The sequence below is a fragment of the Schistocerca cancellata genome, chromosome 6 (genome assembly GCF_023864275.1).
Source record: "Schistocerca cancellata isolate TAMUIC-IGC-003103 chromosome 6, iqSchCanc2.1, whole genome shotgun sequence".
Taxonomy (NCBI): Eukaryota; Metazoa; Arthropoda; class Insecta; order Orthoptera; family Acrididae; genus Schistocerca; species Schistocerca cancellata.
The window spans coordinates 315980836-315995523 of NC_064631.1; the positions used below are offsets into that span (position 1 = coordinate 315980836).

General features: G+C 43.8%; 1 protein-coding gene across 1 annotated transcript in view; it reads right to left on the minus strand.

Annotated features, from left to right (window-relative positions):
• The window catches only part of LOC126190780 (dnaJ homolog subfamily C member 13), a 362669-nt gene that overhangs the window by 202304 nt on the left and 145677 nt on the right, over positions 1–14688 (minus strand). The window lies entirely within an intron of this gene.

Consider the following 14688-nt stretch of genomic DNA (forward strand, 5'->3'; position numbering starts at 1 on the left):
ATGTTATTCAATCTGTATATTGAGCAAGCAGTAAAGGAAATAAAAGAAAAATTCGGAGTAGGTATTAAAATCCATGGAGAAGAAATAAAAACTTTGAGGTTCGCCGATGACATTGTAATTCTGTCAGAGACAGCAAAGGACTTGGTAGAGCAGTTGAACAGAATGGATGGTATCTTGAAGGGAGGATATAAGATGAACATCAACAAAAGCAAAACGAGGATAATGGTATGTAGTCGAATTAAGTCGGGTGATGTTGAGGGTATTAGATTAGGAAATGAGACACTTAAAGTAGTAAAGGAGTTTTGCTATTTGGGGAGCAAAGTAACTGATGATGGTCGAAGTAGAGAGGATATAAAATGTAGACTGGCAATGGCAAGGAAAGCGTTTCTGAAGAAGAGAAATTTGTTAACAACGAGTATAGATTTAAGTGTCAGGAAGTCATTTCTGAAAGTATTTGTATGGAGTGTAGCCATGTATGGAAGTGAAACATGGACGGTAAATAGTTTGGACAAGAAGAGAATAGAAGCTTTTGAAATGTGGTGCTACAGAAGAAGGTTGAAGATTAGATGGGTAGATCACATAACTAATGAGGAAGTATTGAATAGGATTGGGGAGAAGAGAAGTTTGTGGCACAACTTGACCAGAAGAAGGGATCGGTTGGTAGGACATGTTCTGAGGCATCAAAGGATCACAAATTTAGCATTGGAGGGCAGCGTGGAGGGTAAAAATCGTAGGGGGAGACCAAGAGATGAATACACTAAGCAGATTCAGAAGGATGTAGGTTGCAGTAGGTACTGGGAGATGAAGAAGCTTGCACAGGATAGAGTAGCATGGAGAGCTGCATCAAACCAGTCTCAGGACTGAAGACCACAACAACAACAACAACAACAACATCTTTTAGGGGGTCCCATAACCCTTTATACAAAGTTAATCATAGACATTTCTCTAAACTTTACGTACACATTTAGCTTGAGAAGAAACTCGCCATATAACTGAGGCACTGATTTGTCAATAGGAACTTTGACAATATTGAGATGTTACAGTCTCCTGAATGAATCCTCTTCCATGGCTAACATAAGGGGGAGGGGCGGGGATTGGGGGTAGGATATTCCAGGCATAATGCTAAGTAGCTGAAACCCTGTAACCCTGTTGAAGGTTATGGTTAACCTGTTCCAGAACACTGTATACAGGATAAGGGGATCAGGAGGGGGGGGAGGTGGCTGTGGGGTATTCTCCTCCTCTGCAGCTGCTTCATGGCGATGACTGAAAGGTTAGGAACACGAGTAGAAATGACACAGGAAATCGGTTTGCAGAACAGGTTCCACGCGGGAGGGGAGGAGGGGTGGGGATACTGTAGTGGGACGCGAAATTGAAGCGTCACCCATCCACCAGTGTCAGCCCAGTTTGCAGGTGACTATAACTTTAATTTAGTTTGTTTATATATTTTTCTTATTATTGGTAATAGATGTGAATTATCTAAAAGTTTTGTATTTTTTTTTTATGTGTTTCATGTACGGAGAGGGCGGCGCAACGAACGGAGACAGCATCTTCGTTGCCGCGACCAGAGAGGAAATTGCTGGCCGCTATACGTCGCGGGTCGACAGCCGAGGAGCAACAGAAGATCCTGCAACCAAGTTGTTGCGTCGTGCTTCTAAAAATTAAAAATGAATTTGTATACTCCTTTTGTACAACAATGACGTCATATAGAGCTTAATCTTGTTGAAAAGTCAGTCCTATTCTGTTAAGCCTCAGGTTCAGGACGTCTGTATGTAGGAAGTTAATAAAATAGTGGATACTACTAAAGTTGAAACACGTGTTCTGAGGATTTATTTATGGAGAATTGTGTGAACTGATTAATAATATATTTGACAAGATTATTTAATTTTGACAGTGGTCATCGCAACTTTGAATCTAAATGGTTTAGTCAATGTGTGATTCTGATATCGATTAAGTCAAGATAAAGTGTGTCAATATAAGTTCTGAGGAGAAACAAACGAAATTTAAATTGAAAAAGTTTACGCAAACAAATTGACCCGAGTGATGTAATTCTTTGCATACGACTCGACTGATCTTTTATAGTTTCGTTCAAGAACCATTCTGTGACAATTTAAAAAGAATATAAATTATTTTGAAGTGGGTTGTAACTGACGTAGGTGACGAAGTCTGCACATGGTCATATGATAAACGAAAGTCATTCCTAAACAAAACCTATACGTCGTTACACTACACCGTGGCGACCTTATAAACAGGACTTGTGTGCAACTAAGACACACAGGTACGAAACAAAACATCAAGAGTCCTTCGGAAGTCAACGCGAGTTCTCGTGGAGCCTTCACCAGCCAGCGGCGATTTCGCGGGTGTGGGCATCTGACGGAGCGCAGCCAAGCAGTACGGTCACGCAGTTATTCCACGAGAAGGCGCATCTGTTGGGCAGCAGCTGAACGCTGCAAACCCCGACAACCCTTTTTCTCCTTAAACTAACAGGCCCAGTACGTCAGCTGCGGGGCGTTCCTCCGGCTGGTATTAGAGGTGTTGCTGAGGGCTTCGCCCATTTACGGCGGTGCCGGGCGTGGTTGCAGCAAGTGACGTCTCCGGTGTTCGACTCAGCGTCCTGCCGGTTGCGGAAGCGGGGTCGCAGCATCTCAGCGGCTGCATCGACGGCTGTTATATCTGCAGCCCATAGCAGCACACTGATCACCGAGAACTACAAACTACAATATTAGTGTCCGGTGAGTTTGTTTCAAGTTGGAAGTGCAGTGTTGTACATAGGGAGTGTGCTTTTACGGGATTGTTGATTACAAGTCTGCGTGTGTAACTAGTTAATACCTTACAATAATGTCGGGAAGTGAAATGTCAGACGAAGAGCAGTCTATGTCCGATAGGAGCATGAGATCCCTTTTTAGGGTGATCGCTAAATTAAAACAGACTAACGAAGAATCTACGGCTAGATTAAAAGAGGAACTAAAACAGGAATTAAAACAGTCTAACGAGGAATCTACTGCTAGACTTAAAGGGGAGCTAACAAAATCTACGGACAGGTTACAGGAACATCTTAATGAAACCAGTCGAGAATTAAGTGATAAAATAGAGTCTTCTAAAGTTGAAATGCAGGAAAAACTAGTAGCACTTAGTAATAAGATTGCTGATAATTGTAAAAGGTTAGAAGAACATATCCAGGAATCACGAGAGGAAAAAGCTCGTATGCGAAACGATATTACTGACTTAACCGAGAGACTAGGTAGTGTCAATATCTTAGTTGTAAATGAAATACAGAAAAATAACGATATGTTACGAGATGAATTTTCTATGCAAACGGAAACTGTTCGTAGAGAATTATTGGGATCTATTAAAGAGGTCTCTACCAAACCTGTAGAGATTTCTTCAATAGATAATGTAGAATTAGAGACATTAACTCATCAAGTAGAAAAGGACCATACCGAAATCGAAAACATGAAATGTTTAATTACTGAAATATGCAGTAACCTTGAGGCTGCCAAAGATAATAACATTGACGGAGGTACAGAGCGTTCACATCGTGAACACAGTGAAGAATCGATATTAGCTAACCGCGTATCCCATACAGAAATGCGAATACAGGAAATTACTAAACGGTTATCGGAATTAGATAATAACGAAAACATTTCAGATAGCAGAGGTAATAACATAATCAGAGACAACAGTCGCATCGAATTTGCTAGCTTGGACGACAACAATATGAATAAAGAAATCACGGCAAGCCAATCCGATGCAACTCCGTCTCCGCAATCTAAACAAAATCCGACTATTTCTCTCGCAGAATGTCTGGATGATATAACGACAAATTCAAATGTGGCAAGTCGATTTCCTATATTCAAACCAGGAGGCGAACTTCACTCTATAATCTTTATAAAAGCTTTTGAAACATCATTATCTCCCAAATGGAGTAATGAAAAACGCATTCAATTTGTAATAGGACATTTAGAAGCAGAAGCTGCGGAATGGGCAGTACTGCATAGAACTGAATTCAGGGACTGGGATGATTTTGTTAAGCAGTTTAAACAACATTATTGGTCAAGAGGAAAACTACAAAACTTAACTTTAGAGTTGCTAGACCCTCCTCCATATTCTAAACGGTGGAGAGGTTATAGGAATTATTTCGAGTGGCATTTAAACCGTTCTAAATTAATTGGAGACCTAATGATTGAAAGTCATCTAATACGAGTCCTAATTAGTGGATTACCGTATTATGTAAAGGAAAGAAAAATGTTATTCTACGAATTATAGGTGAGCCTTTACTAGCTGCTCTACCTTGGCCACCAGCAAATGAGATCCAACAATGCATCCCAGACGAAAAAGTTTGCGAACAGATTATTAAAAATGCCGAACGGAGAATTAAAATTTATAATCAACATGCTATAGAACCCTCATTTCAGGTAGGAGATCTTGTGCTAGTACGATCTCATCCTAAAAGTTCGAAGATCAGTAAGGAATGTAGAAAATTCTTCTTTATCTTTGAAGGTTCATATGTTGTACATAAGATTGTACATCCCAAAGCGTTACTTCTTATGGAACCTTCATCAGGTGTAATTAAAGGATTATATAGTGTTGACCAAATGAAACCCTTCATTCCTAAATAAGTTAATATTTAGTATATGTTACATACGGAAGAGCGTTCATAGTTCATTCATGTGAAGTTTCGTGATAGTTACGTGTTATTTTAAAGAAATAACAGAAAGCTTAAACAAGTGTTCTACAATAATCTACTGGTACTTCAAAAGGAGAAAGATAACCAAAAGGGGGATTTATTTGAAAGAAATTTCGCTATTAGGTCAAAAGGAATTTTGTATATTTTATATTTACTCGGATAGTAGGAACCAAAGGGGATGGTCAATAATTTTAGGGACCATGGGCGTCCAGAGCTGTATGGCTCACGAGAACATAGTAGAGTGCCTTTAATTGAGGTTTGTAATAGTGTTAATATAGAACACACCAAACGGGGCTCTCTCGCATGTTTCTCCTAAATAAATTGCCATAACCCAACAAGGTGTCCGAAGGTAAAGAAAGCCGTGCCGAGATTCTAAAGAAAGTTTTGCTTGATTTCTTCTTGACCTCAGGCATAAATAAGGTATTAGGGAAAAGAATGAAGTAAAGTAAGTAGTACTATTAGTTATTGTGAGAAACTTATTAGTAATGTACATTTTGGAAAGAGTAACTCTAGTAAATGAATAAAACTGAAACTAATTTATCACAATTTGAACGCTCTGTCCTAATGTAACAACATTAAAGAACGTACTAAATTAGTATTTACTAGCAACTATTAAATGAAGAGGAGTAATCTCCATATATTCGGTTATGAATTACCACAATGGCACAATTAAGAGTAAATGACAAATAGTCACAACAATATCGTATTAAAAGGATTAAATCTATCTGAGAACAAGGACTCTAGATTACGTAAAATGTGAGGAAAATGTATTAACAGTTAAATATGGTATATAGAAAAGGTCTTATTTTCGGTTAATAACCTGACAAACTGAGCTTGTGGGTGAGGTATGTAGTGGGACGCGAAACTGAAGCGTCACCCATCCACCAGTGTCAGCCCAGTTTGCAGGTGACTATAAGTTTAATTTAGTTTGTTTATATATTTTTCTTATTATTGGTAATAGATGTGAATTATCTAAAAGTTTTGTATTTTTTTTTATGTGTTTCATGTACGGAGAGGGCGGCGCAACGAACGGAGACAGCATCTTCGTTGCCGCGACCAGAGAGGAAATTGCTGGCCGCTATACGTCGCGGGTCGACAGCCGAGGAGCAACAGAAGATCCTGCAACCGAGTTGTTGCGTCGTGCTTCTAAAAATTAAAAATGAATTTGTATACTCCTTTTGTACAACAATGACATCATATAGAGCTTAATCTTATTGAAAAGTCAGTCCTATTCTGTTAAGCCTCAGGTTCAGGACGTCTGTATGTAGGAAGTTAATAAAATAGTGGATACTACTAAAGTTGAAACACGTGTTCTGAGGATTTATTTATGGAGAATTATGTGAACTGATTAATAATATATTTGACAAGATTATTTAATTTTGACAGTGGTCATCGCAACTTTGAATCTAAATGGTTTAGTCAATGTGTGATTCTGATATCGATTAAGTCAAGATAAAGTGTGTCAATATAAGTTCTGAGGAGAAACAAACGGAATTTAAATTGAAAAAGTTTACGCAAACAAATTGACCCGAGTGATGTAATTCTTTGCATACGACTTGACTGATGTTTTATAGTTTCATTCAAGAACCATTCTGTGACAATTTAAAAAGAATATAAATCATTTTGAAGTGGGTTGTAACTGACGTAGGTGACGAAGTCTGCACATGGTCATATGATAAACGAAAGTCATCCTAAACAAAACCTATACGTCATTACACTACAATACCTGTCTTCAGAGGCCTTAGTACACCTACTGGACAAAGTGTTGCTTGTCACTGCAGATATGCTCTTTATTTGTGTCCAGACTATAAGGGAAGGACTTTTCAGTGTGCCAGCTATCCAAATATAAGCCCACTGCTCATCCGAAGTACCTCCAATTTGACAGCTATCATCCCTTCCACACTAAAAATTCTTTCTCATACGGTCTGCTCATCATGGGTGGTACATCTGCAGTAACAAGCAATCTCTTGGTCACTATGCTGAAGGTCTCACTACTTCCTTCTCAGACAGGAATCCTCCCACCCTGTCCAAACCTATTCCAGAAACAGATTTTCCATCCACACATGTCCTTATCCTCCAATCACTCCCATAAACCAGTATCAAAGTAGTACACCTCTCCCCCCCCCCCCTCCCCAAAAACAAAAACACACACGACACACGACACTCAGTATCACCCCATATTGTTGCAACCTTCAAAAGAACTCAGCTACCTACCATCATGCCTGGAGATAAGCAATATCCTACCCATAATCCTTCCTACCTACCTGAAGTCTACTGCCCCCCCCCCTCCTCCCAATCTGCATAGTATCTGAGGCCATCCTTACACCACATTTATTCCTAACCCCTTCCCACATGGGTTATAAAACCCAGATGAGACCAGTCCAATGTACCTACCTAGCAGATCCTACTGCTACGAGAGTGCATTGGACAGGTCTCATCCGGGTTCCTACTCCAGTCCCATTACAGGTACATCCTCTTTCCAGTCAGAGTCAGGGCCACCCATGAATGCTGTAATACCACACACCAGCTCCATTGTAACTTATGCACAGCAATTTATGTGGGCAAGACCACTAAACAGCCATCAAATCGAATGAATGGCCGATGCCATACTGTGGCCAAGAGCTGAATTGACCACCCAGCATCACTGACTTCATCACAACCACTGTCATCTGGATTCTTACGACAAACACCAGCTTCTCTGAAATACAAGGAATACAGTTGACACCACGAATGAAAGAATGTGGGTTCCAGTTTCTTTAGAAATTTTGGGGTTACAAAGGGTTGTGATTCCACACGGAACAATACTAGCCAGTATACAAGAGAGAACTCACGATCAACAACCTGACATGAGGAATGACAACCTCTGACATGAGGAATGCAGTCACAGAAAATAGGAAGCAGAAGTCACTGCCAATGAGAGAAATGTACAGAAATGCCAACCCTTAGAAATCGACTGCAGGAAAAATTTAAACATTTGTCAGAATCAAAGGGAACCTGTTTCACCCAGTACCAGAAGAATTTGCATTTCTATTTGAATACAGGTAGTACATGCCAGCCACTGATTTAACATATCATGGAATTCCAAGGAAGAACGCTAGACTGATAACGAAAAGCTTTACTATATCCCTTATCATTTGAAATCAGTTGAAGAAGAGTATTCGCAAGAATTAGATGATGTACTGTAAATGGAGAGCTGCATCAAACCAGTCTCAGGACTGACGACCACAACAACAATCATTCCGCCACCCTCCAGGCCCTGGGCATCACCTATAGCAATAGCACTCAAGAAGTCCATCACTGGTGAGAAGACCAATCATCTTTGTGTAAACATGACAGCAGTGATCAGGCTAACCACTTCGGGTATGTATCTTATGCTTCGTACAGAAGAGACATTTGATAGATCAGGAAATCACAAGTACTTAACTATACTGGATATGAACTCTAGCTTTCATCAAATTCTTATTGCATCTCAACAAGGCCTAAAAATGAATTTTTTGTGCCTTTAGGGCTACACAAGTTGAATTTGAGAAATATGTCTGCTACATTCCAATGGCTTGTAGATCTGTTATTGCAATGGTTGAAACCAACCATGTGCTTAGTGTTTCTTGGTGACACTTTTCTCTTGTGGACAGTAGAGGGACATGCTGAATGACAAAGTAGTGTATTGCCATGCTTGCAAGGTGCAAACTTAAGTTAGGAGTTGCAGAAATGTTCTTTGCAGAGTCTCAGGTTCAGTATATGGGCCATATAAGACCTGCTGGGGTGGGACCAAATCCGTACCTTACAGAAGAAGTTTCCCTGCACCTACAAATGTGAAAGAATTACAGCCATTCCTCAGGTTGGCCAATTACTATGACAGATTTGTCAAATATTGTGTTACAGTTACTAAACATTTGACAAAAAGATTAGAAAATGTACCACCTTTTAATTGGTTCACACAAAGCAAGAAAGCAATATAGCAGATTAAGGGTGCCTTAATAAAATCCCCTTTGTGAATATAGCCAGTCTTTGAGAAGCCATTCATTCTGCCTTCTTGTGCTAGTGATTGCACTAAGAGTTGTGTTTTAAGCCAGGAGCAAGACAGAACACAGAAATTAAATGGTGACATCTCCTGCCAACTCAATAAAGAAGAGACCAATTACAGCACAATGGAGAAATGGTTGTTAGCTTTGTTATTTAGGGTGAAATACTTTCAATGCTACCTGTATATGTAGATGGCTTGCCACTGTTGCCAATCCTGCACACCTACTGTGGTTACAGAACTTAAAGGATCGAAGAAGTTACTGATGCATTCGGTTTTGAAACTAAGTGAATATGATTATGAAGTGTGACAAAATGGAGAAGTTCCATGAAAGCACCGAAGCTCTGAGTAGATAGGGGTACTGCGAGGAGATGAGGTGCCTATTGCCAAGTCACAAGAGGCACAAGAACGGGATACAGAATGCCAGCAATATGTTGCTCTTCTGGATTTCATATCTCAAGAGGGTATCTTTTACTGTGAAACACCCAAAAGGAAATGATTAGTGATACCAACAGCATTACAGTGTCCTACTACTGCACAATGCCGCGATAGTATCCAAGCATGGCACACTGAAAACTTGCAACTAATGCACAAACTGCGATGTGTTACTGGTGGAAGGACAGAGCAACACAGAATGATGTATGTGTTTTCATTTATTTTGCACAGAGGTCACAAACAAACAAACTCCCAAATCCCACTATGAACCTTACCTGGTGCCTCCAGGCCTTTTGAGATTGTAATTTTAGATATTTTGGGACCTTCTTCACAGATGCAGCATGAAAACAATACATTATCTCATCTTGATGCCAACTGCAGATATAATGGCAGATATGGTACCCAAACATTTGTCACACATTTTGTCTTGCCCTTTGGAAGCCAAGATGCCATTCTCACAGATCAATGGATGAATATTACGTCCACTCGCTTTGTCCAAGTATGAAAGTTTTCAAGAATTAAGAAGTTGAGAAAAAGCCCTTTCATCCTAAAGCCAATGGCAGAGTGGAACACATTCAAAAGACGATTACAAAAATGTTATCCTACAAATGTGAACAAAACCACAGTCATCGGGATTGATATTTACCACAGATTTTGTCCCTCTACAACAGTTTTATTCATGGATCAATGAGGCACACCCCCTATGAGATGGTATACGGATACCAATGATTTCTCCACTTAAGCTACATAAATTGCCACCCTGTATAAATTCAAACAAGTTTGAAAGCCTGCTCCAAAGACTTGAAATGGCATGGCGAAAGTTACAGCAACACAGTTTTAAATTCAAGGCTAAGCAAGTAGAGAGCAACAAAGGTGCAGTAATACCATCTTACTGACAGGGTGACCAGATGTCATTAAGAACCAGGCAGTCGACAAAACAAAAAACGAGAACGTCTCTTTGGCCTACAATATAAGCTTAAACACACTTTTTTCTATACATGCCAGATTCATCTTCTGAGATTCATCCGCATGGCAACAGGTCAGTACTACCCAATTACACTGATATCCCTCTGTTGCAATCAAAAGATCAAATAATAGCTTATGAGAATGGACAAACCAGTCTCAACAGTGCACTGTCTAATGCTGATGACTGGCCTCAGCAACACTTCCTGTCTCTGTCTCTCTACCGTTATATCCATGTTGTTATTAGGAGCAATTGTAGGAATTCTGTACAAGCAAGGCTAGTGTAAACAAACTTATAATTCACCTAGAGGAGTTGTTCCTGAGCCACAATAAGCTGGCAATTTTCAAAAATGGCGAAGGCCCGGAAATGGAGCTAGTAACTACAACTATTCTATCTAGATGTAAGATTCAATTATGTATTTGTTCATTACCGCATAAACTGTTAACAGTACTTAAGGTCACATAGAGTGTAAATGATATCTATTTTGTGCAAAGTTCAGTTGTCCACTGCTGTATACTCCCCCACAGTTTTCTCAGCGAACTTTGTAAACTATTTTCAAAAACATAAAAAAAGTTTTCTTGACTTTCATTATACTCAATGGCCAATACATGACTACAGGTATTCTACATGTACAAAACTGTGCTCATGTAAGGCAGGGATACAGATTTTAGAGCCTCTCTAGTGAAAACTATGTATACCAAATTACTGAATATGATGGAGTTCAAGTAATTCTCCAAGTACAAGGGGAAGATACCTTACAAGTAGTTTATTTCCATGGCCTTTTAATTAGTATTTTATTTACATACAAGTTATTAATTGGAAATAGAGTCTGACCTGAAGGTCTTAATATTCATGCATCCATTTTCATTTCTCCCACCAAAAATTCCACACTGAAAACGCAAAGTGTATAAAGAAATACAAGTATGAAGAAGTTAGTTTAGCTTCACTGTCAAAAATAATGAATTCTGCTCAAAGACGTCCACTCTGGTATCAGGGCTTTGCGGAAGTTGAATGCCCACTGGAGTAAAAGGACTTAGGTGGTCATCAGAGGGCATAGAATCATTGCACCATTGCACTCGCATACCAAGTGTGCCATCTGTGTCGCTATGTGAATATGCAGGCCAATAACATTCCTCATGGCCAGTATAAATACTACTGCCCAATGAATGCTCAGTCAGTTCTGTAATAGCGTGCAATATTGTTGGTTACTTCATCACTGTACTATGGACTGGTTAATAACAACTTCACACGACAATTTGTCTTTCTCTCTGGTTGCGATCAGATTATCTTTCTCTTTGCTCTTGATCTGTTGACATTGTTGTGAAGGTTTTCATTTTGCACCTCATTTTAGGCTTGTTCTAGTCCATGTCTCATCCACCATCAGCTGTGTTTTGGTTGACTATCACTTGGTGTCATGTTCTCTTCTGTAGGTTTCATCCATTTCTTCCCTGGGTTCTAATGCATGAGCTAATATCTGAAAGCTCACAGATGTATAATCGCAACACGGAAAATGGAAGTTGTTTGGTAGCATGAATGCCAAGTCGGTTTGCCTGCTGGAGCGACAGCAACAGCTTCAGATAGATTTGTTACAAAACCTGATTCAGCTTTAGTGGACAAACTCCAAGTGAATGAGGCCATTTGCTCCAGAACTCAGCCCTCCTTGCGGTCGACACCACTATTCACCCTCCATCATTTCCACCTTTGAATAGCACTATGTAGAACTGGAACACAGATTTGCAATGACTGAAGCAACATTTCACAGCATTTCAAGTCATGGATGATTAATTGCAGCTGTCATTAATTTTGGTTGGTTGGTTATTTAATTTCGGGGAGAGGATCAAACAGTGAGGTCATCGGTCCATGACCAAGGATGGCCAAAATCAAGTGGGGAGCAACACAGACAGCACATTCCCGTCAAGGAGAAGCGACAATGTGCATACAAAGAGGGAAAAGGAACATCCAGGGAAATGAAAACGAGGGAGTCAGTGGAAACAGGGAGAGCAGGAGTGTCCCAGAAATGCTATGTGCAGTGGGGCACCAGCACCACCACCGACCCATCCTGACATCCACACTACACCATTATCATGATACAATGGCAACAACATCAAGGGAAGAAGACACAAGAAAAGGAGAAAGAAAACAGTACAAGACCAGACAAAATGTAGGTAAAGGGCAGGGAGAACTTGGCCAATGTGGAGGAGAGGTCAACGCCTCCTTAACCAATGCCCACACCAACTGAGGAACTCTAATTTCAGAGGGAAATTCAAGGACTTATACCAGAGAGTACAAGCCACTTTCACAAAGAAAACTAAGAACAGACGTAACCATGTGAGGTTCATCCACTAAAACCCAAGACACAGAAGGTGAACAAAGAAGGTGGGAGGGCATATTTAGTGCAGTCTGCCAAATGGCAGGGGCTGTTCAGCAGAATTTGGATCACCATGACTGGAGACATACAACTACAGCAGGAAGGGGGGGGTTTACCACAACTACAGCAGAGGGGGCGCGGTACCACAACTACGGCACGGAGGGGTTGCCAAAACTACAGCACGGGAGGGGGGGGGTGTCGCAACAACTGCAGCACGGGGGGGGGGGGGGGTCGCAACACCTACAGCAGGTGGGGGGTACCACAGCAACAGCACGAGGGGGGGGGGGTGTTGCCACAACTACAGCACGAGGGGGGGGGGTGTTGCCGCAACTACAGCACGAGGGGGGGGGGTGTTGCCGCAACTACAGCACGAGGGGGGGGGGGTGGTGTTGCCGCAACTACAGCACGAGGGGGGGGGGTGGTGTTGCCGCAACTACAGCACGAGGGGGGGGGGGGGTGTTGCCGCAACTACAGCACGAGGGGCGGGGGGGTTGCCGCAACTACAGCACGAGGGGCGGGGGGGTTGCCGCAACTACAGCACGAGGGGCGGGGGGGTTGCCACAACTACAGCACGCGGGGGAGGGGGGTTGCCACAACTACAGCACGCGGGGGAGGGGGGTTGCCACAACTACAGCACGCGGGGGAGGGGGGTTGCCACAACTACAGCACGCGGGGGAGGGGGGTTGCCACAACTACAGCACGCGGGGGAGGGGGGTTGCCACAACTACAGCACGCGGGGAGGGGGGTTGCCACAACTACAGCACGCGGGGGAGGGGGGGGTTGCCACAACTACAGCACGCGGGGGAGGGGGGGGTTGCCACAACTACAGCACGCGGGGGAGGGGGGTTGCCACAACTACAGCATGCGGGGGAGGGGGGGTTGCCACAACTACAGCATGCGGGGGAGGGGGGGTTGCCACAACTACAGCATGTGGGGGAGGGGGGTTGCCACAACTACAGCATGCGGGGGAGGGGGGTTGCCACAACTACAGCATGCGGGGGAGGGGGGTTGCCACAACTACAGCATGCGGGGGAGGGGGGGTTGCCACAATTACAGCATGCGGGGGAGTGGGGGTTGCCGCAACTACAGCATGCGGGGGAGGGGGGATTGCCACAACTACAGCATGCGGGGGAGGGAGGGTTGCCACAACTACAGCACGGAGGGGGGGCTTGCCACAACGCAGCATGCAAGGGGGGGGGTTTTACCACAACTACAGCATGCAAGGGGGGGGGGTGTTGCCACAACTACAGCATGCAAGGGGGGGGTGGTGTTGCCACAACTACAGCATGCAAGGGGGGGTGTTGCCACACCTACCAGCAGGGAGGGGGGTACCACAACTTCTGCACGGGTGGGGGGGGGGTTGTCAGAACAAGAGCACCGGAGGGGGTATCAAAACGACAGCACAGGGGGGGGGGGGTGCCAACCCTACAGCAGGGGGAGTGTTGCCACAACTGCAGCACGGGGCGAGGGGGTTGCCGCAACTACAGCACGGGGGGGGGGGGGGGGGGGTTGCCGCAACTACAGCACGCGGGGGGGTTTGCCGCAACTACAGCACGGGGGGAGGGGGTGTTGCCACAACTACAGCACGGGGGGAGGGGGTGTTGCCACAACTACAGCACGGGGGGAGGGGGTGTTGCCACAACTACAGCACGGGGGGAGGGGGTGTTGCCACAACTACAGCACGGGGGGAGGGGGTGTTGCCACAACTACAGCACGGGGGGAGGGGGTGTTGCCACAACTACAGCATGTGGGGGGGTTTTTTTTGCCACAACTACAGCACCGGGGGGGGGGGGGGGGGGGGTTGCCTCAACCACAGCACCGGGGGGGGGGGGGGTTGCCACAACTACAAAACCGGGGGGGGGGTTGCCACAACTACAAAACCGGGGGGGTGGGGTTGCCACAACTACAGCTGGGGAGGGGGTGTGTTGCCACAACTACAGCTGGGCAGGGGGTGTGTTGCCACAACTACAGCTGGGGAGGGGGTGTGTTGCCACAACTACAGCTGGGGAGGGGGTGTGTTGCCACAACTACAGCTGGGGAGGGGGTGTGTTGCCACAACTACAGCTGGGGAGGGGGTGTGTTGCCACAACTACAGCACTGGTGGGGGGGTTGCCACAACTACAGCACGGGTGGGGGGGTTGCCACAACTACAGCACGGGTGGGGGGGGTTGCCACAACTACAGCACGGGTGGGGGGGTTGCCACAACTACAGCACG